We start from the raw sequence: 23,760 nt of genomic DNA, 5'->3' as shown, positions 1-23,760 counted from the left end.
AAATCTTCACTGTAGTTATTTATCACTCCTGGTTTGCTTAACACAGAGTGATTATAAACTGCTTCTCTATATTCTACTGTGTTTCTTACATTTTATAAACACTACTTATAAATTCTATATGTTGACCTCTTATCAGAAACATGACTTACAAATGTTTTCTCACCCTGTAGACTTCATTCCCATCCTGTATCCTTTGATGTACAGAATTTATTAATTCTGACATGCATGCAGTCTATTTCCTTTAAAGGAAGATACCTATGATACACTGAGTACACACATATACATATAAATACACATGTATATAATTCTAGTTTAGTATACAGTGACTTAAAATATGTGAGTCTGTTTTTCTCAGGCACTTCTCAAAATGTTTTTAATGTTTTTTAATAAATTATCGAATCCTAGAACTAGAGTCATAAAAGCTACAGACATATGTGTACAGACTTTCAAAGAGTGAATTCCAGGGAACTTGTCTGAAGTTTTCTCTTTTTTTAATGTGTTTTTGAAACAGGGTCTTGCTATGTATGTTCAGGCTGGCTCTGTACTCACTATGTAACCCAAATTGGTCTCAAATTCCCAATCCTTCTGCCTTGGCCTCCCCAGTGCTGGAATTATAGGAGTGTGCCACCATGTCTGACTTCAAAGTCCTTTCTTATACAAGCTGGCAGCTTCCCTACCCCTTCCTTAAATCTGAGAAATTATTCCCAGTTAATATGAAAATATGCCCAGCAGGGATAATTCTTAAACAATAAATAATAATCAACAATAATAATAACAACAATAAACAACAATAAAATTGGAAAATCACTGCACTCCTAAACATATAAAACTGTTCTGTTTTAGAAGAGTAGAAAGAGATAGTATGAAGAAAAGGGTTAACAGTCTCTAATAGGTTCTTTCCCAAAGAGTAGAATTTTGGCATTTAGTTCACCATGATATTCAATATGGGCGTATGGTAGAGTTTTGTACATTTTGATGGCCACTTCACTAAAATATATTTAAGATAGAACTGTATATAAACAATTCAAAATAGGTTTCTTTTTTGCGAGCACTGGAATAATGAGTGACTATAAACTGCTTGTCTATACTGTACTGTGTTTCTCACATTTTGTTAGGCTAAGATTGTAATGCTGTGTATATCTGATGCACTTTTCTCACCATGGTGACAAAATATCTGACACTCACAAAATAAAGGAAGGGAGGCTTATTCATAGGTCATGGTTGCAGCCCATGGTTGGCCCCCTTCAAGAAAAAAACCCAAGGGCCTGAGGGCAGAGGGTGAACTGAGAAAAGCTGCTCTGGTCATGGCACCCAGGAAGCAGAAGGTGAGGGAAGACACAGGGAGACACAGGCGTCCACGTTATGGTCCAAGGCCTGTATCTTCCATCCGAACCTCTCTTCACGGCACATTCAGCTATGAATTTATCTCTACTAATGAGAATAACATTCCCATGACCCAATCACCTCCTCAAATCCCACCTCTGAAAAAATGAGTTTTATTGGAGTGGGGCATAGTCTAGATCTAAATCATGACAGTGAATCAAATTCGGAAAATAAAGATGATGGAAAGATTCATAGTTGTTAAATGTGTTAATTTCTTCAATATAACATCTTCACCTTATTTTGTGATTAGCCTCAGAGTTACTCAGACAATAACTTTGTGACAGTTTTTAAACATAAAGACACTGAAATAAAAAAGTCACTATCATTTTGTGCTGTGGCTTGTGTGCCTCTTGATGGTCCCCCAAGGGTCCACTGCGATTGAGCACTTGGTTCCCGGGTTGGGGTGTGAGGGTATGTGTGGAACCCTGAAGAGGGGGCACTCGGTGAGGATTCCCTAGATTATAGGGTGTGTCTCAGAGGCAGTTCTGGCACCCATTGGTTCATGTCATGGAGTAGCTGATAAAAGCCTAGCCTAATAGCTGCTAATAGCTGCCATTATTCTTTGTGCTACCTGTTCAAGGTGAAATCCCTTGTTTGCTCTCAGAAGACCTTCTACCATTGGTCAGCTCTACCAGGTGATGCAATCAGGAAGCCACATTTGCCATGGAAACGTGCTCTTTGGACTTTGAAACTCAAAACCGTGAAGTGAAAAAAAAAAACAATTTTTTTCTTTTTTGGTCTTTTCCTTTTTTATCTGTACCAGGGATCAAACTCACAGCCGCCTGCTTGCAAGGCAGGTGCTTATGCCCCTGAGCTAAATCCCCAGCCCCAAAAACTTTTTTCTTAATAAACAGCCTGTGTCAGGTATTTTACCATAACACAAATCTAATAAAATTTACATTAAAATGCATGTAAAATGGACTTTTAATTAACATTTTACTTTATATTTATATTATGTTATTAAATCTAGAATGTAAACATCTATATGAATCTCTACTGAAACCTTGTGAGTGTGGAGGAAATGAAACTAATGAAAGAAGCTGATTATTTCTCCAAGAGTCTGTTATAAAATTGTTTCTTTTTTTACATTTTCCAGATGTATGAATGTGTGTTCACGCATGAATGTACACATGCATGTTTTAGTCTATTTTTTAAGATCATAAATATGGAATACATGGTCTTAAGTTTCTTCATTATGATTTTCATGGAAAAAACGCTCTAAAATTGACTGGTAGACAAAAATTTAATTAAATATTTGGAAAATAAGTGGAATTTTCATAGTCAATATAATTCCTAACATGCCTGTAAACATCATGAATTCAAGGCATGCCTAGGCTTCATAGGGAAACCCTATCTCAAAGAGAAAGATAGAGAGAGGGATGGATGGAGAGAGAAACAGAGAGAGAGAGACACAGAGAGAGAATGAATGAATGAATTTCCCAAAGAGAAATTTTTTTTTCTGAAATCTAGAAGAAATTCCTTTTGGGGACTGCAGGATAATTAGGGCATCTTAATGAAATGAAAAAAGAATAATTATGTTGCTCATTACCATTGCAGCTTAGAAACAGAGCAGTGTTTTTCTAGCACAATGGAAGATGAACTGTAAGTATTACTTAGCTATTTCCACATTTGAAACTCTCCCTTCATGCTGGAAGGTTTATCTTAGATAGGACATGCAACTGTCTGTGTGGATGCACAATATAATCACAATGAACACATGCATTTGATCAATCAATAGAGAGTAAGTGGCATTTGCCAGTGATCTTCTATGTTTTTTATCCCTCAGCTGTGTTATTCACTAGCATTCAACTTGTACTGTCAGTATTTTGTATCAATGTCAGAAAGTGGTCATCTTGTCTTTAGTAAATAGAATAATGAGAGTTAAAAGCTGAACAAGACAACAGCTATTGAGACAATTTTAGTCTCCAGAAGACAGACATTTTGTCATAGATTGATAGCTGTTGTACTTTAAAATGAATTATAAAAATCCATTTTCAGAGTATAAGAGTTGTGAATAACAATTAAACAGCTTTACTCTGTCAAGTCCCCAAGTAGTCAGTCACATCTGTGTTCCTTTTGCCCAGAGTACGATGTTGTTGTAAATTAAATACTGGTTTTATCAACTGATGCTTCTACCCAGCATTTTGTTTCCTTAAATGAAAAGCAATTAGAATATATTGCAATATGATGGTTGAGAAAGGAAGCCAGAAGTAGGAAGATGAGGCTGGCATTTCCTCTGCAGCACAGAACCAAGCATGCTTATCATGGCAGCACCTGCGGGAGTGGAAGCATGAAGGTCTACATGACAATACTCTTGACCTCAGTCTTTGAACTTAGACCTGAATCAATTCTGCGGCATTGAGTGTACCATGAAGTCTGGAGGAATACCAATGCGAGTGACTAAGTAACATTTCAGGGCTTCTTGCAAATATATTTTAATCATAAAAGCAGCTTAAATGTCCACTGAGGGATAAGTAAAGAAAATATAGCATAGTTACAAAATGATATTAATGAGGTATAAAGAAGAGTAAAATGTCATCTCTAAAAACAAACTGAACCTGGGATAATTATATAAAGTAAAATAAGCAAAACTCAGAAAGTCAAATTTTCAAGTTTTCTTTCATATGTAAAATCTAAAAAATAAAAAATTAGAAAGGAAACACAAGCTTATATGAAAGCATAAAGGAAGCTATTACAGGAAAAAATCAGGGAGGGGATGAAGAGAGGAACAGGGAATCCATGAGGGAGTGAGCTTGCTAAGTGTAGGTTACACACATGAATAAATATGTCAAAACTTCCCACCGTGTATAACTAATAGGACCCAATAAAACAAACATGCAAAGGAGGTAAGAAAAATGTTAAAGACACTATAATGTAAATACTATTTTTTGCCTAAAAATATCCCAGGATCTACATCCCAACACTTCTGATCTCATAAATAAATTCTATAAAGTTGCAGGATATAAAACTAAGTAGCATTTTTTCATATGCTAGTTATTCAAAAAAGAAATCAAGAAAATAATCCAATATAGAATAACTGAAAATATATACTCAAGAATATGTTTACCCAAGGAGCTTGAAGCTCTTTTTACTTGAAAATATAAAACACTGTTAAAAAAAATTGGTGAATAAACAAAGAAATGGGAAGATGTCCTGCGTTTATGCATTGAAAACTCAATATTGGTAACATGGCCATGTTTACCCATCTGGGACTCTTCAGAGACCCTGCAATCACTATTGAAATTTTAATGATATTCAACGTAGGTCTATAACATATAATTTGAATTGTACATAATTCCATGAAAAATCTGGAATAGCCAAACTGATTATGAGCAAAAAGTATGTGTCTAGAAGCATCACACTGATGCTAGGTATACTTTAAAGCTATTATAATAAAAACTGACTAGCATAAAAACAAGAATACAGGCTAACTGAACAGAATATGGAGCTCAGAAATACATCTATGCTTTTGCAAACAGTTGCTCCTTGCACATTTCCAAGAGCGCATAAAAGAATGGCTACCTCTGATGCCGGGAGTAGTAGATATCTACAAAGCAATGAAATTATGTGTTTTCCTTATGCAATAAATAAAAATAAATTTTAAATGAAGTTTTAAAGGTCTGAAAACGTAAAATTTTTAGAAATTTGAGGAAAAAGTTTGTGAATACTATGGAAAGCTGTAGTTATAGGTCACTGTATGATAGGGACCTGTTTAGCTGTATGTCTCCTAGAAAGCATATAATCCGTAGTTTAGACACTCATTGTTAGACTAACAATTTTAAAGCACCAAAAATAAAACTAAGCAGTTTATTTAGAGTAAACAAAATATGAAGTGGGCGAAAATCATACATGTGATTAGAGTTTAACATCCAAAACTAGAAAATACTTCAGCTCAATAACCAACCAAACAAAAATAATGTGAATAAAATGATTAAATGAAGTTATAATATTCTCAATTGACAACATAAAAAAAATCTATCAGTTTGTGAAAAATGCTCAATGTCATTAATTATCAGAAAAGTACAAACTGAAGACACAAGGAGATACTGATTCACAAATGTCAGCATGACTGTTATCAAGAATACCAAGGATAAGAAGTGTTCGAAAGAGGTGAAGAAGAGTAACATCTTGCACACTGTTATAAGGAATGTAAACTGATATCGAACACATGGTGGAAGTTTCTCAAAAAAATAAAACTAGACCTGCTATATGATCCAATAATTTTATTATTTGGTACGTGACTAGAAATTTAAACTGTTATGTGAAAGTGTGATATGTATTCTCCTATGGATTACAGAATTCTTCAAAATACTCAAGACATGAAATGCACTTAGATGTTCACTGATAGAAAAATGGATAATGAAAATATTATTCATAAGTGCTGTGTGTGTGGGTGTGCTTGTGTGTGACTGAACGCTTTTCAGTCTTACACAAGAAAGTATTCTGTCATTTATAATATATAGAAGAACTTTCACTTGTTAAGTGAAATTAGGCAAAGAAAAATGCTACATGATCTCATAAGGGTAGAATGATATTTAACAAAGGCTGATGCACAGGAAGTGGGGGTTCGCGGTTAATCGAAAAAGGGCTGTTAATGAAAAATCACAAACTTCATTTAGGTAAAATGTTAAGTTCTGTATATTCATTTTAAAAAATGGTGACTATTGATGATTTAACACATACTTAGAAATTGCTGAGAATGGATTTTTAAATACAATAATACCTCAGTATATGAATTCTTCTGTTTGCAAACAATTTGGCTTGCAAACAAAACATTTAGCAAACTTTGTTTCCACACACAAGTTTTACTTCCGTGGTTATACCCATGCAACCACAGTTATTGTCCCCAAAATTGTGAAACAAATAGATTGTAAACCAAGGCACTACTGTATCTCACCACAAGAAATTTGTATTTTTGCCATATTAAATTCCTTTTCTTTTAATCTCGAAATGGGTCTACATCAAAAGCCACTATATTTTGGAAGTATAATTTTTTAACTTTCAATTTTCTGACCGTAAGTTCCCCTCTTTCAATTATAATTAATTTACTTTCCTATCTTGAAATAACTTAGATTTATTTGAAACTATTCCTGTATTTTATGGAGTAATTATTAACTATGTACCGTATATCCTCTTTTGATGGTTTATGTATTTATATGGCTTATTCTACATACTATTAATAAATTGCATCAAATTAAATATATTAATGGTATTAAAGCATTGTTTTAGCCTAGGAAAACTGCTCACATTTTTAACACTTCTGTTGTTTTTAATGGCTATCTGATTTCATTTTGGACTAGTAGAATGGAATACTTGAGACGTGGTAGATTAAACTTAACAGACATGTTTCAGCATATGAGTTCACAGACTGTGAAGGCTACGGTCAAGGTGTAGGCACTTGTCAGCAGCCTTCTGTGGCATCTCCCACAAAGTAGGAACAAAGTGGTTGAAAAGATGTAAGAATGGCCCTCACACTTTTGTAATGACAGAAATTCCAACCATGAGCATAAATCTCTAGACACAAACACCTAAAGCTTACCATTTAATTTCAGCAAGTCTTAGCAAAAGCTATAAACCATACCACGTAGTTTGTTTCATGTACCACTTAACATTTTACATCATATTAAATAAGCTAATATTTTAAAAACTCTAATTCAATGAAATTCACTCAATTTGCATAATTTTGTTGTTTTTGACTAAATATTCATCAATTTTAGCATGATTACATTTATTTTAATGTACTTTCCCTGTGTTAGCATTTAGTCTCATTTAATGCATTGTAAGTTTAATTTTATTATGTAAGAAGGTGTTCTAAGCCTTACATCTCATTTATAAATTTCATATGCTATTTTGCTTTACCTTTAAAAAACATTTAATATGTATTCCAGAACACTGCTGAAGTAAATCACCTTAAGAACTTTAAATTTTAATTTTAAATATCTAAAAATTTTTAATTTTTTGCTTTTTTAATTTTTATAATTTTGAAGATTTTGTATCTCATAAATTTATGAGATAAAATGATCTTTGATGCTGGCATCTCAACGATTCTTACTGTGATGTTTTATTTCCTTGTTTCTCCACAGAAATATAATGAAGAAATAATAGGCCTCAAGCAATGCACAATTTACCTTACAAATTTGGAAATATTCTGAAGTCAAGGTTTCCTGAATCTCCTCTCTCAGAACTCCAGCTGTCCCTCCTGGATGCAAAGGACCACTACCAGTCCCACCGCTGTTACTGCCACTGCTGCTGCCACTGCCCGGTGAGGAGGCAGTCAAGCCATCCAAAACTTTTCGGAAATTAAACTTCTTCATTTTAAGAACTGTTGAGAAAGTCAAGGGAAAAGAGAAAGGGTTGACTAACTACATAGAATTATACCGGGTAAAATCATTTATTTTTCCATATTCAAGGCAGTAATAGCCAGCCCCATTTTATGAGCATTGGCTGAAAAGTGGAAAAGAAGAAAGGCCTCGTTTTGTCAAATTTTAATTCTAAAATACATATCTTCATAAAATAAAGACCATTCCTAGAGCAACTGTATTCCTTCTTCATACATCAGATTTTCAAGGGCTTTATCCCCAGCTATAACTACGCTTTGACAGCACTGGGGTCAAAATAAAAGGCAGTGTCGTCCTCCTCATTAGTATTATATCATCATTATTATACAATCAAACCAGAATCAAAAGAACAAGACCCTCCGCGTCTCTCTTCAAGGCGGGATTTCCTTCTAAAGGTTCAGCTAGAATAATTTTTATTTCCAGAAAAACGTTGTTGGGGGGTGGGTTGCTGCAATTTACTGGGCCACCATCTTCCAGGCGACCCCCCCCCCCGCCCCAACCCTCTGTCATCTTCAACCCTGCCTTTTTTCTCGGCAAGAAATTTGGGAGGCAAAGACGCCTTTCATTCCACTCCCCATTCCCAACAGTCGGAGCCCAAAACATCCGCGGCGGACAGCACCACAGCCGACGGGAGGGACGAGCGGCGACGCCGGCCGCCTCCGCGCTGCCCCGCACCCTCATCCCGGCCCCTCCCGCCCGCGCCTCTAGACCCCCACCCCACCTCCTCCCACCCCAGCCAACCAGCCGCTCGCAGCCCCCGCGGCGTCCGCCCGCCCGCCCCGGCGCTCTCCGCAGCACGACAGCGGCCCTCAGGGGACGCGAGGCGGTGGCGGCTGCGGCGCAAGTCCCGCCTGAGCCGGCCGGGCGCGCGGAGTCAGGCTCCCGCCGTCGCTCCCCGGGGCCGAGCACCCAACGCGCGAGCACACAAACACCCTCAGCAGACCGCCGCGCTCCGGGCCGAGCGCACACACACGCGCGCCCACGGGCCCCTACAGACCCTGCGCGGGCGCCCACACGCATGCAAGCGGGTGTGAGGGAAGCGCGGCTGGACGGCGAGCGCGGCGTCCCGGACGAACGTCTAAGGACCCGGATTTAGGCGCCTGCCTCACCGCCGCTAGCCGCCTGCCAATCCGGGAAGAGAAGGTCGCGGAGGGCGGCGGGCTTACACGCGTGGGTGCGCCCGCCTAGGGCAGCTCCGCCGGTGTCTCTGGTCTCGGCGCCAGGCGCTCTCCAGTATTAGAAGAGTGTCCATCATTTTGTTTATAAATTCTGTATTTTATAAAAATTCAAGCCTCTGGCAATGCCTTTGGAATATCTTTTAAGAAATTATCAATGGTTTATTTTGACCAAATTTCCTAAAGTGAGTTCATTGGAATTGTAATTCCTCCGTGATAGACTGTGAATGTCAACTTTCAGTCTCCCAAAATTGCCTCTTAATTGCCTTCTACCTCTTGCAGTACATTAGAAATTACATTCCACTTTCTGTTAATATGTATTAAGTGTATGGGACAGTAATAAAATATGCTTCAATATGCATTTTATAAATATAATTTTAATCCACAAATTCTAAAACCTATTTTCTGGGTATGCAAAATGAAAGAATTGTCTTTAAAAGATATTTGATTATTCCTATTTTAAGTACTCATTTGGCCGCTTTTCACTTAATCTTTATTTTCATGTTTCTAAAATTTTATATAGGTTATTTGGAGCCTGAAACATTTTGCATTGAAAGAGTGATGACTAAGGATATCATAGAATGGCAGTACTAAAGTGTCATTAAAAATATTTCTATGAGAAAATATAGGAGATAGCACAGAAATAGTTATTTCTGGTGGAGTATATATAGTATTTCTAAAAATGGAACCTTTTTTTCTACATATGATTAAATTTTATCATGACATTTTGGAATTCTTAGAGTTAGGTTTGCTTTTAATCAAACATTGCTATTTGAAGAAAAAAGATTAAATAGAAAGATAATTATTAATGGGAAATATATTTTGACGATTCCATAAGAAAATCATCTGATATAAACCTCAGAAAAGTCTCTGTGAAGGGAATTATATCTATGCTGAGAGCTGAAGGATGAGTTTTCAGATACACAAGTGAAGAATCAGGACAAAGATGACAATTTTCCAGGGAAAAAACCCCAAAATGTTCAAAAGATATGGTGAGAATTTTATGTTCCATGACTAGAAATGTTTTGAGTTTTGGTTGGTTTGAATGGCTGGAAGAGAAGATGGCAAGAGATATATCTGGGGCTGTAATCAGGGCATATATATAAATGGTCTTATAAGCCACTCTGAGTAGTTTGAACTTTAAAGTCAATAGGAAGCTAGACTTTAAATGGCTTTAGACAGATGTAATTTGATTAAATTTAAATTTTAAAAATATCCTATTTGGGAATGGAGAAATGATTGGAGAGAGAGTAAAAAATTATACTCTGGGTAAAAATTATAATACTTTGTGGGGAAGAGTTAAGCTGTTTTATTTTAAAAATAGAGGAAGAAGTGGAACAAATATAAAGAGAAAATTCAAGGATGGTATCGAGGTATTTGTCTTGAAGAACTGTGTATAATAGTGCCTGTTACTGAAAGAGAGCCAAAGATTAAAGTTTTGAAGTAAAGCAGTGTTCAATTTTAGGTATGTTGAACTGTAAAGATTCATTACATTCAAATGGTAATTAAAAATGAGAAGAGGAATATAGCTCAGCAGCACAGCGCCTACCTGGCAAGCACAGTGTTCTGAGTTCAGTGCCTGGTACCCTCCCGCCAAAAAGATTAGATTCCCAGTTTTCAGTGAAAGAATTCGTGATGAAATTATCCTACTGTAGTATTCTTTCAGGGATCTGTGGATTTTGATTCTGTAGGTGGGCAATGTGCCATCTAGTTTGTCACAGTTCTTATCCTTTTTAACTCAGTGATTACCATGGATTTTTAAATTCATGACCATATATTACATAGAAATAGATGGCAGTTTAGGACAGGATACCACGCAGTATTAACATTTAGGATAGGACAATATGAAAAGACCAACAAATCAATTTAAGATTCAGATATTCTTTATTATTTTGGGCAGAATCTTTCAGGATTTTCATACATGCTTAAGCCATGATGAATGGGAGAAAGAGAAATGAATTGTGATGTCCAGAAGAATTACTGATCATTGTTTAGGTGCTGTTATATAAATTTATTGTCATTGATTTTTCTATCTAATTTTTTGAAATTTCATGATCCATAATTTTATATTTTAAAAAATTCATTATAAATAACAGAAATTTATTCTGATAAACAAATATAATCCTACATTATTCTGCTGAATTAGTTGGTTTTATAACCAACTAGAAGAATCTTGCATATAGTTTCATTCCCTAAAAAAATATTTTAGTGATTCCCTTATGGTAAATGAAAAAAGATTTCAGTGGACCAACAAGCTTGGAAAATATTGAAGATTTGGGTAACTATTTGTGTAGTACTGGTTCTAAAAAGTTTTGTAGGAAAAAATATTTAACTTTATTTAATTTAGAGTTTCCCAAACTTTAAGGAAATGAGTCACTCTTTCTGTGGAATGTCTTATATCTCCACTAGTTGAAAATGGAATACACTTTGGTAAAAGCAGTTCAGTCAAACCCTAGAGACAAGAGGTTTTTCTTTTGTTTTGTGCTTTTGCTTATTCACCATTGTTAGCTACTAAGTGGTAACTTAAACATTATACTTTATTAGAAGTAGTTATATCTTTATGGAAACTATATCTATAAATGGTATTTTACATATCACTGTAGAAAAAACTGCAAAATACTAGTATGAAACCTGTTTGTTTTTCTTCTTTCCAGACTATATTGTAGAATGCAAAATAATAACAAATTTCCAATGATTGTCAGAAAAATCATAAAACATACTATTAATAAATGGGTTAATGTTTTGCCATTATATTAGGTATTATACAAGTATAATTTCTAATCTGCACAATTATTCAGTTAGATCAGGCTTACTGAATGTAGGCTAACACTTTGTTTTTTAGATGAGAAAATTTAGAATAAATCCACTATTAATATCTAAACTTTATTTATTTTTTCTGGGTCACTGAGAATTTAGTATCGGGGAGCCTAAAACTACTTAAATTTTCACTTTTATCTAATTTTAAGTAGTTTTTAAAGATTCAAATATTCTTCATTGCTTTGTGCTGACTCTTTCATGATTTTCATGTGTATTTAAAAATAAACTAAAACTAGATAATGTATGCATCAAAATAAACTAGTCAGGTGTGGTAGCACACGACTGTAAGCCCAGCACTTTGGAAGCTGAAGCACAGGATTACCATAAATTACCGGCCAGGTGGGGTTATATCAGTGAGTTTAAGGCTAGCAAGTTCATAGCAAGATCCTGTCTGAAAAACAAACAAGAAACCTAACCACAAAGTGAACACTAGGTGAATTTAACCTGGCACGATTACTTTTATTTAAAAAGACTAGGAGAAACTGAGCACTAATAAATCTCTGATCATATCAGATTATTTCATAATTAACCATAATATAGACACATGAATAAGTTAAACTAGGTATTATGAAAAATATATGCCAGATATCAGAGTAGAATAAGATCAGATCCACAAGGTCCCTTTAAGAATACATTGTTGGTCTTACAATTGTGTTGTTCATTACATGAGATAACCACAGAATATATGGACTATAGCTAATGAATTAGGGTTCCCCAGCTTATCAGTTTTCTGGAAGATGGCAATCACTGGAATGAACTTCTTTTTAAATTAAAGGTCCCGCTGTACTTTTGTTTAGGAGTAAAATCAGAGATTTCATTGTCATAAGCAAATTAAATCAGGTATATACTTTCAAATTTGGTTGAAACAAGTTCACTGCATCAATTTTGTGGATGTAATTTAAGTCAATTTCAAATTTTCAGATGTTCATATACACAACAAATAATGACAAATCTGATTTTTATGCAGAAATTTGTCCTTAAACCTGATTTTTTTTTAAAAAATTGCATCTCATTTAGAGCTAATAGAGGTAAGCAAAGTAGTGCATAAATAAAACCAAAAACTGTACAAATTTGAGCTTAACTCCTGAATTTCTTTACTTCAGTCTCTAATAACAAGTTAACTTAATGTTTAGTTTTTAATTGCTGCTTTGAATTAATTTAACAGGTCCACCAAAACTCATGCAGGTCCAGTTGAACATTTAAATGATAGTCCAAGCGATGAAGGGAAAGTAAGTATTATAACATCATTATACGTGCTTTTATTTTACTCATTCTTGATAAAAATGTGTTCTCCTCCCTATCTTCCTCTTCTTTCTCCTTCCTCTTCTCCTTTCAAAACATTCAGTGTTACAATTAAATTAGAATGTATGGAGTGAGAAAATGAATGAGTGGATGAATTACTCATGCTCATAAAGGTCCCTAACTAAATCTTCAGTATCATTTGGAGCTAAATTTGATACTTAATTTGAAACTAGAGGAAGTTAATATGTAGAACAATGTTTATTGTCTAATATTTATTGAACTTTATGTCAATATCATAAACATTTGTCTTTGTTGGTTAGTTTTGATAGTGATAAATAACCAATGTTAAATAACATAAATCAGCCAATCTTGAGATCATAAATGTTACTAATATATAAAATGTTAACAGAATACAGAGAATCCTTATTACTTTTGATTATTTGATAATTGGCCTTTGATGATGAGGAAATAAAATTGGCAACATGAAGCGATCTAAAGAATCACTACTATAATATGCTATGCACATGTAATGATTATATACTGAAAGTTTGTATTGATAGAAATAAAAATTTGCTGTCGTATATGTTTCTTCAAGTATCTAATTTTTGATAAAGACTGTAGAAAATATCAGTAAGTTATTTATCAGCGGTTTCATTCTTTATCGGTAAAGGATAGAAACTGAGCTATCTGGTCATTGTGCTGTACACCTGTAATCCTAGCAATTCAGAGGTTGAGGCACAAGAATTGTTGCGAGTGTCAGGCCAGCCTGAACTGTTCATTGTGAGACTCTGTCTTAGAAAAAAGGAAAGAAAGAAAGAAAGAAAAAAAAAAAGAAAAAGAGAAAATTAAGACAGAAAAGAGAAGAGAAAAAAGAAAAACTGAAATAACCTAATAAAAATTAAACCAGAATGGCAAGTGTACATGATGGGACAACATTGCATTCCCTCAAACTGATCCGTAAATTTGGTGTAATTCCAATCAGGTGCCATCAGAATTGATTTATATTAAAGAATTCAGAAGCTGATTTTGAAATTGATCAGAGAAAGAAAAAGTTTAAGAATAGCCAAGACATTGTTTAAGACGAAATGCTATGTAGTATTATTTCATAAGTATACAAGAATACCAGTCATCTAAATACATATTCCTGAAATGGTTCAGGAGAAATTTTATACATTTTAGAGAAGATATTTTAGGACGTAATTTACTTATTTTATAAATGGTATTGGAAATTTCACTGTCCACTTAAAAAAAATAGCAAGATCTCCACCTTAAACCTTTCTCAGTAATAAATACCATATTAGAAAATACGTAAAACACATAAACATTGAAATCATGTCTTAGAAAGCATTTGAAGAAACTTACAGAATATAGTTTGTTCCTTTAGAGTAGGGACACAGGCAAGACATAAAACCTACAACCAGTAAGGAGTATAATAGCATAACAAGATGATCATAAAAGACAATATTTGCTACAAATAACAGGTAAATAATGAATATTAAGAAAATACAACAAACCTTTGGTAATAATAAATCAATAGATTAATAAATTACAAAAAGGCAACAGAAATATATTTAGATATGTGAACATTAGTACTAGAAAAAGTATTTTAAAAGTTGAAAACATGGTTTTCCTATCCCTAAAGATCAGTGTCTGAGAGTGAGGAGGAAATAGCCTCCCAACTAATTACCAGTATACCAAATTCCCCCATCATACTTGCAAAATACTAAAAATTTATAAAAAACTAGCAATACTCAGTAATGAAAGAGACCACTGTTGCATAGACGTCTAGATATATGTTTATATACCAATATGAGAAATTTAAAATTATCTAGATTTAAAGCATGCATTTTAAAAATCATTACAATGTAGGAAATCAGTTTCAAATGTTTTTATGTGATACTAGCGTGAGATATTTTAGATGGTCTAAATGTCTATCAGTAGAAAATTGAACAAATGAATGCTGATATACAATGGAAAGTTTCTTCAGATATATTTTTGAAGGAAAAGTTGTGAAGCAGGAAGACATAGAACCATTGGAACAATGTATTTATATTTGTGTTCATACATTAATTTGCCTAATATAAAAAGCCTGAAAAAATATACGCAAATCAAGGAAGGACACTGGAAATTAGAATTGGGAAAAATAGTAAAAATTACTGGTTTTCCTTGTGCTGTTCATATTTTTAGGAATGAGTGTAATATGTGGTAGTCATATAATTTCAATTAAAGAAATGCAAAATAAATGAATACTGGCCTCAGAAAACTGTGAGTTGAGGTTGTACCACTTATTAACATATAACCTTAAATCACTTTGTCAGTGAATGAAGTAATGTTAAGTTTTTAAATTTACCTACATTATTGAATGTTTTGTTTTTAATAGCTGTCCTTAGATTTTCTGGCATAGTTGTGTATCAAAGCACAACAAATGTAGATAAATTTGATGACTTCCCAATATTTATACATACATATATATATATATATATATATATATATATATATATATAGTATATTTTAGTGTTTTCTTGGCTGTTACTCTGTAATGTCGAATATAATGGCCTTACCTTTGTTTTCAGTCTCAGAGGAATTTTTTTTAAGATTTTAACAATAAGTAAGATATTGCTATAGGCCTTTGGCCGATTGCTTTTATGAAATTAAAAAATTTCCACCTATTTACAGAATTCTAAGAATTTTAAACTGCGAATCTTGATGATTTCCATTATCTATATTTTATGTTTATCATTTAGATAATTATTACCTGACTTGTTAAGTTTGTTGAAATATGTTAATAGATTAAATTTTAAATAACTATGTACTTCTGGGATTATTCAATTTGGAAGAGAAAGTTCCCTTGAGGTTTGCTGGTGAAGTGAAAGAAAAATTAAAGTATTGCAGCTAAAATCCCTACCCAACAAGCAAAATAGATTGTAAAATCAGAAGACAGAACATTTTATAGCCGCAAGATGTAATTACCAAAAAAATGCAATTAGTCTGTCAAACAAAAAAGTACTCGCGAATGGTACCTATATTGAGCATAGTAATGATTTCATCTCTCAGATTCTGAGCTTTGTTTGTCTCCTAAACCTTGACTGTTCCTTCACCTGAGCTTTGTTAATTTCAAGCAGAGTTAAAGTCATACAGTAGTGCTTCCCGAAGTTGGCTATGCCTAGAGTCTCTGGATCCTCTCATTAATTAAGAATTCAAAAGATGTGCCATAAATAGGACCTTCACTCTGGCTTCCCTAACAAGATACAGGAAATTTTTCCTGCTTTCCTTCTCCCTTTTGACTGTGTGATGGATGTCCTTATTCTGGGCTACTTGTTTGTTTGTTTGCTTCCTTGCTTGTTTGACATAAACTGTTAAAACATGCTACAAGTTCAAATCAATGAAACAATTGCTAAGTGACTGGAATATCTCTCTGCTTCTCCACATAAAATAGTGGTTAGTGGAATAATGAATCACCTTTCTTTTACTTCTTTGTTTTATTTCGCTTTCCCTTTCCTGTTACCTTTCTGTATTATTATTCCCTGACATTACACTTTTTTAATGAAACATTCACACTTAAATTTTTCCATGAGATTTTTTCGTATGGAATCAGGTTGAGAATAGTTATCATAGTTGTTCTAGGTTTAGACTATAGCCCATGAGCCAAATCCGGCCTGCTGCCTCTTATAAAATGTTTTATTTGGAGTACAACCATGTTTTGTTATTAACATATTGTCTGGGGCTGCTTTCTTCATATCAAAGCAAAGCAAAGCATTTGTGATAGGGACCATATGGCCTGCAAAGCCTAAAATATTTACTATCTTCCCCTTTACATAAAACATTTGCTGACTCCTATTCCAGATGGTAGACCCTCAGCATGGGATTTTGCATTGGATTGTCTGCTTTCTAAAATCAAAGAATCTGTTGAAGGTGCTACATAGATAGGCATTAAACTTTGCCACACAGTCACATAATAATTACTTGGACATTCTCTTAGTAATTAACTGGGATATGGGCTGCTGCAAAGATAAAACAATGAGTGATCAGGTACTTGTGATTATTTAATTTATAAGGGGCAATGATAAGCATAATGATGATGACAAAAATAGATTCATTTGATGGTATTTGCATTTTTTATTACGATATAAATGATTATAATGTCATTGCTGAAAACAGTAATTTTTTACATTACAATTTTGTAAGCCAGAAGTTCAACACAGGTCTCACTGGACTATAATCACAAGGTATTGGGAATTTAGTATTGTTAGGTACTCCAGAAAAGAATCTGATTTCCTGCCTTTTCAAAATCTGCACACATTTCCTTGGGTTATAGCTCGCTTTCTCCAGCTTGAAAGCCAACAGTGTAGCTTCTTTCTGATTTTCTGTCCATTACTGCATCCTGTCTGACAACGTGTGGGAAACATTCTCCATTCTGAAGGACTCAGGTGATTAGTTTTTATCCACTTGGGTAAGCCAGGATATTCCTAATGTAAAGACATCAACCTCTAATCCTTAAATATATTTGAAATATCATTGTCATATAAAGAAATTTTTGTATGTATGGTGCTAAGGATCAAATCTAGAGCTGTTTTCATAATAAGCACACACTCTACATCCACAGCCCATTTGGATTATATTTGAAGATTCTGAGGATTAAAGTGTTGGCATTGTTAGAAGTTCTTTATTCTGTTGAAGTCATACTAGAAGTTAATTACTGATTTATCTCACCCTAAATCCCTGTGAGATAGCTCTAAAATAACTATTATTTCCTTTAGCTCTAGGTCCAGTATCTATTTATAGAATCCAAATACATAGGCTTTTATAGGCATCATTGTTATAGTCAGAGCCCTAATGAAGAATATGACCATAATATCTGGTATATTTTTTAGGGTGCCATAACAAATTTCCAGAAACTGGGTGACTTAAAACAACAAAAATTTAACTTCATAATTCTGGAAACCAGAAGTTTGTAATCAAGTTGTTGTTTAGACCATGTTCCCTCTGGAGACTTGGACAATCTTCCCTTGCCTCTTTCAACTCAGATATTATATGTCTTGGTACACTTTAACTTCAGTTTCCACTTTTATATCTTCTCTGTGTCCTTTCTTCTTCATATAAGAACAGTAGTCATTGGACTTAAATAAGCCTAATAAATCCATGATGATTTAATCTCAAGTTTCTTAATTTTATCTGCACAAATACTAATTTCAAATAAGGAAAAACACATTCTGAAGTTCTAAATAGGCATGTCTTTTTTGAGGACACTAGCCACACACTGTACCCAGACTGGGTAAATGTCTATAGATAAGCCTGATAATTATAATCCCCCTCCTGATCCTTCTGCAAGGTTCCTAAACCCTCAAGACTAGCATTTGTGCCACATTCATATTTCAGGGTGAGATGAGTTTCTTATTTTGGGGAGACTCTATAATGACTTCCCTTGCGATAGATGAATTGTATGATGTATATATTCACAAGACTACTTCAGTATCATTCCAGCCTATAATCAGAATCAGAAATATATTTCAGCACATCCTAAGCATAGAAATGGACCACATATAAAAGAAACAGAACATTTACCAAAGGAACTGAAGACCTTTTAATACTGTCATTTCTCGAGGGAATGCACCTGGGAATGACAAAAAGGATTGTGTAGGGAAAAGTTTTTTGTTTTTTGTTTTTTTAATTTTATTTAAGGAGAAAAAGGAAAAAAAAGCAGAAAAAGGGCACAAGTTATACAGAATTTCAGAAAAAAATAAACAGTAGGATATCACTAGTTAATGGATTACATATTGTCATCTTAGAAATATTTGTTCACATTGCAAAATTAAATCATATAAAGTGGACATTCAAACATACAATCTCTCTCCTTTATAGTTAGTGCAACCACAGAATGTTTTCTCCTAGCGGCAATGGTTTATGATCACTATGTAACTGTACACAAACCTTTGCTTTACCCAGTCATTGTGACCAATAGACTATGCATCAATCTATTAGTTTTATCATTTGTAGGTGGCTTCTTAATGCCTTAATTTATGATAGTTTTTTAAATTCAGATTAACATTCTGTAATTCCTACCTCATACATGACTTTTATTGTGAGGTTATACCATTGTTTAAGATTTATTGTACAGATCGTGCTCTTAATTATCTACTTGTTTTTATTTTCTCTGATTCATTTCAGGTACTCAGAATTTTGATTGTTCTTATTTCTTATACACTTATTCTATTCACTGTTTTAAACAAGAAGTCTCTCAAAGGCATAAGGAAACCCTTCACCACCTGCAGAACCCATCTCTTGTCTGTGTCTTTATACTATGGCCCCCTTCTCTTCATGTATGTACACCCAGCATCTTCACAAGTAGATGATTAGGATATGATCTTTGTTTGATTTGCAACATCATAAACTCTGCAATAAATCCATTTTACTACAGTTTGAGAAATAGACCACTCATAGATTCACTGAGAAAAATGTTCAAGAGAAATGCTTAGGTCTCATATTAATATCTACTCTCTTTTACCTAAAATAAAACATAAAAAATGCACATTTTCAGTATTTTTCACAGATTTTTGTGGTTATAATTCTATAATATTAATGACTTAAGTGTATGTGTATTAATTATGTTCTGAAAACATTTGCATCCTTCACTCATAAACAGTTTTAATATATTATTCATGTCATACAAGAAACTTTAAAGCTGAAAAGAAGTAAAACAGTTTACAATTTGTGTTCTTGCATTATTTATATATTGATCAATAAACTACATTTTTCCAAATGACAAGAGTATGGCAAGTTTATCCAAATAGTAACACTGTGTTGTTTGGACTCATATCACATTTATGTTTCTGTGGCTGCAAATTTGTTTTTGAGTAAAAAAAAAAAGCACTGTATTACTGCTGGTCATAAAAAGTTCTTTCATTCTACTTTTTTGGAGAGAGGAAATGGTGAGTTTCATATCTTGGAATTATTCAACTCGTATGTGTTAGAGAAATATCATCTAAGCTTTGAATACTCAAGAATAAGATGGGTACTAAAACATTGAGGTCAAGGCTTAGAGTAAAAGTTGTTTTTAAATTGGTGTTCAAGTAAAGAAAAGAGATGGGCTAGCTTTTTTTGTCCCTGATTTGTATTCACCTTCTTTAAAGCTGTCTTGATTTGTCTCTGGGCAATGTAAAAAGCCTCGCTAATTCAGAAAACTAGTGATGAAGTTAAATAATTAATGAACATTGGAACCAGGAGCAGCGTAGGAAATTTTCATCTTCCCTAAGTGTAAACAAAACTAAAAAGATTAACATCCAAACATTATTGCTCACATGAGGGGCTTTAAATTGATTTTACCAAAGTACAAATTGTTAACTCTGATGTAATGAAGTACTATCCAGCTTGGGGCTGGGAAAAACAAAAAAACTTTGAATGTTGGGTTTCCTTGCTCTTCAGATTCTCTAAGTATAATGTGTAATCATGCTACAGGTTTCCTTTTGCCATTTTTCTCTCACGACTAATCTTAGATGTAAAGCCAAATATTGAGGCCATTTATACTACCATAGTGAAATTCCACATTTTTTCTTGTGATACCACTGATTCCCTCACCTTAAAAATTACTTTTTTGTACAGAATTCTAGCTAATATATCCTCCATTCTGCTTATACTTTGATTCCTCTGCCTTACTAAACTTTGCTATAACATGTTTCTTCATATACAGACTTTAGATTCATTCATATCCCAATTTAATAACACATTAGATTGTCATTATTTCTAGATCTAGGTCACAGTGTTCTGTAGGGTCACAGTTCTGTAGATAAATTGAATAGGTACTTCATTATGTCTTCTAACTAATCTTTTTAAAAATGAAAAAAGAATAAAAATGATGATACAGTATTTCAAATGAAAATAATCAGAGATTAACAGTGGCTAATACATATATGTATTTATCATCAAAGTAGTTGCTCAGATTACAAAACTGGGGCATGAAAAAATGATAAACAATGAAAGCCCACACCCTTCATTTTTCAGCAGTTTCTTCCCATTTCACTTTCACAGTATCTATCAGGCATTTACTCTTTCAATATTTCATACTAGAGAGACAATATGATGTTTACACAGCAAGTCTGACTTATTTTCCTTATGAATATGGTCTCAAGTTGCATTGATTTATCCATAAAATCTCAAATTCCCCTGGGTAATTTGTAGATAAAAGTTAGAGTAAGAGAGAAAAAAAGGATTAAAAAAAGACACCAAATGTCCTTAGGACTTGCACCAAGGGAGTGGAGAAAGAGCTGACAGGCAGGACACAGAGAGAAAGCCAAGTACACAAATGGTAAGCTGCCCCTCTCTCCAGTAGAATATAGGTGAAGCAAATGGGGGAGGGGGCAGTGAGTAAGTTTAAGACAAAATATATTCACACTTTCCATATACATATGCATTCACTCTAGGATCACTATATTCATATCCAGTCTAGTGTCACATATAAATTTCATCATTATACACTACAATAGACATCCATACTCCCTCTTACTAATTGTATGTTAATGATGAATAAGGTATCTCTTTGTCAAATAGTGGTCCACTCCAAAAATAAAGTCCTAAAGGTCAGAGACAATCAAGTAGAAACAAAGAAGATGAAAAGTGCCATTATGCAGAGGTGTCCAGAAGCCTATCCAGGTATAGGAATTTCTGTGTATGGTGGTGTCTCCACCCAATACAAGCATCCAGGAACAAAGGAGTGATGATTCCCCCATTTTTTGGAGCCCCCACTCTGAATGTTACTTATCAAAGTAGTTATCTGTCTTCTCCATCTACTCATTCCCTCTTCAAAAATAAAGTATCTTTCACTAAATTTTGTCTCTCTAATTTTTTATGTATTTTACCATCATGGGGGGTTGCTGGGACAGCACATTTTGGTTGCTCATTCTCTGGATTCAATACTTTTATGGTATAATTATGTAGATCAGCAAAAATTGATATGTACATCAGTATGTCCAAATTATCCAATTTATATGTCAATGTTCACACATATGTATAAATACACATATAATCATATATAGGTATATGAACTTTTGCTGCTATTTTTGCTCATAGTGGCATTATTTGTGGCTTGTAACAATATCTTTGTGATGTGCTTTATAGTTGAATCTTTCTGTATTTTAGTTTGGCTTTGAAGTTACAGTGATCCTCTTGTCTCAGTCTTCCAAATGCTCAGATTATGGATATGCCCCACCATACAATTTTACCTGTTAAAATTTTAGTTGTATAACACTTCTGGTGATTTGAAGTTTATGGTTTTATAAATCTGTGATGACTGGGGACAGTGTGGAGTTCTCATTCATGCCCAAATCCACAGTGTCCAACTCTTTGATGCAGTGGTCATTTGTATCATTTTGTAATCTCCAATGTGATAATTTCTGTTCTGCTGTTTATAATTTCCTTCCCTGTACAAGCTTTTGGCTTAGTCTGATCTTTTTCTAGAAATTTGAGTTTCACCATTAAATTGTTTCTGTGTACTTGGTCTGATTTCCTGGTATGAGTATTTACTGCTATAAATTTCATTCTTAAGACTGCTTTCATCCTGTCACATAAACTCTTGTATGTTGTACTCTTGTTAACATTCAACTGTAAAAACTGTCTAATTCCTTTTTAAATTTTATCTGTTACCCCTTGGTTGTTCAGATTAGTACCAGTTAATTTCCATGTGTTTGTGAAGTTCTTATGGTTTCTTTTGTCATGGATTTCCAATTTCATTACACTATTGTCTGATAATATGCAAGGAATGGGATAAGTTTGGTTCCTTTGCATTTACTTAAGGTTGATCTATGGGCAAGTATATGGTATATTTTGGAGAATGTCCCATATGCAGTTGAGTAGAATATGTATTCTGATGCTAAGAGGTCGAACATTCTGCAGACATCCACTAAGTCCATTTGTTCAAACCTTTGGTTCAGATTTTTTTCTGGTCTACTTGATCTGTGAGAGTGGTTTGCTGAAATACCCCAACACAATTGTATTAAGCCTTATTTGATTTTTCAGATTATTTCTTTTATATCATTGTGTATACAGGTTATATATTTGTTGCATATATATTTATGATTTTTATCTCTGCCTCTTGGATTGTTGCCTTTATGACGATATATTGAACTTATCTCTCTTAATCAGTCTTGGCTTCAAATTCTGTCTGTCTGAAAATTCAATAGGTGCCTTTGCTTTTTTCTGGGTTCCTGTTACATGGCATACTGTTTTCTATAATTTGAATTTCATCTATGAATCTACAGTTTTAGTTAAATGTATTTCTTGTATGCATCATATTGTTGGATCTTGCATCTTGATCCATTCTGCTAGTTTGTGTCTTTTGATTGGTGAATTGAGATCATTAACATTGATGGTTAGAACTGATATGTATTGACTTATCCCTGTCATGTTATTTTCCTGTAGTTGGCTCCCCTTTTTCCCACTCTCAGTTTGTCTGCTGGGTTCATTCAGTTTGGGTTCATAGAGTTGTAGTACATTTTATTTCTTTTTAGAATGACTTTCAAAATATTTTTGAGAGCTGATTTGGTGATTATAAATTTCCTCAGATATTCTTCATCAAGGAAGTGTGTTACTTCCGCATCAGTTTTGAAAGACAGTTTTTCAGGGTATATCAGTCTGGGTTGAAGGTTGTTTTCCTTTAGAACTTTATATACTTCACTCCAAGCTTCCCTTGACTTGAAGGTTTGTGTTGAGCAGTCAGCTGTTATTGTGATGCTTTCCTTTATAGGCTATTTTTCTATTCCCTAACAGGTTTTTAGATTCTATTTTGTGTTGAATTTTTGGATTCTTGACTATAATAT

The 23,760-nt window shown here is 33.9% G+C and overlaps 1 pseudogene; it reads left to right on the top strand.

Annotated features, from left to right (window-relative positions):
- Positions 1-12,931: 12,931 nt before the first annotated feature.
- Positions 12,932-19,428, top strand: LOC134470405 (olfactory receptor 5H17-like; annotated as a pseudogene).
- Positions 19,429-23,760: the final 4,332 nt, after the last annotated feature.

Source organism: Cavia porcellus, unplaced genomic scaffold (assembly GCF_034190915.1).
Source record: "Cavia porcellus strain 051 isolate PalLab524CR breed Dunkin Hartley unplaced genomic scaffold, mCavPor4.1 scaffold_15, whole genome shotgun sequence".
NCBI classification, from domain to species: Eukaryota; Metazoa; Chordata; class Mammalia; order Rodentia; family Caviidae; genus Cavia; species Cavia porcellus.
Note: the sequence above shows the minus strand (reverse complement) of the source record. Positions and strands in the feature narration are given on the sequence as shown.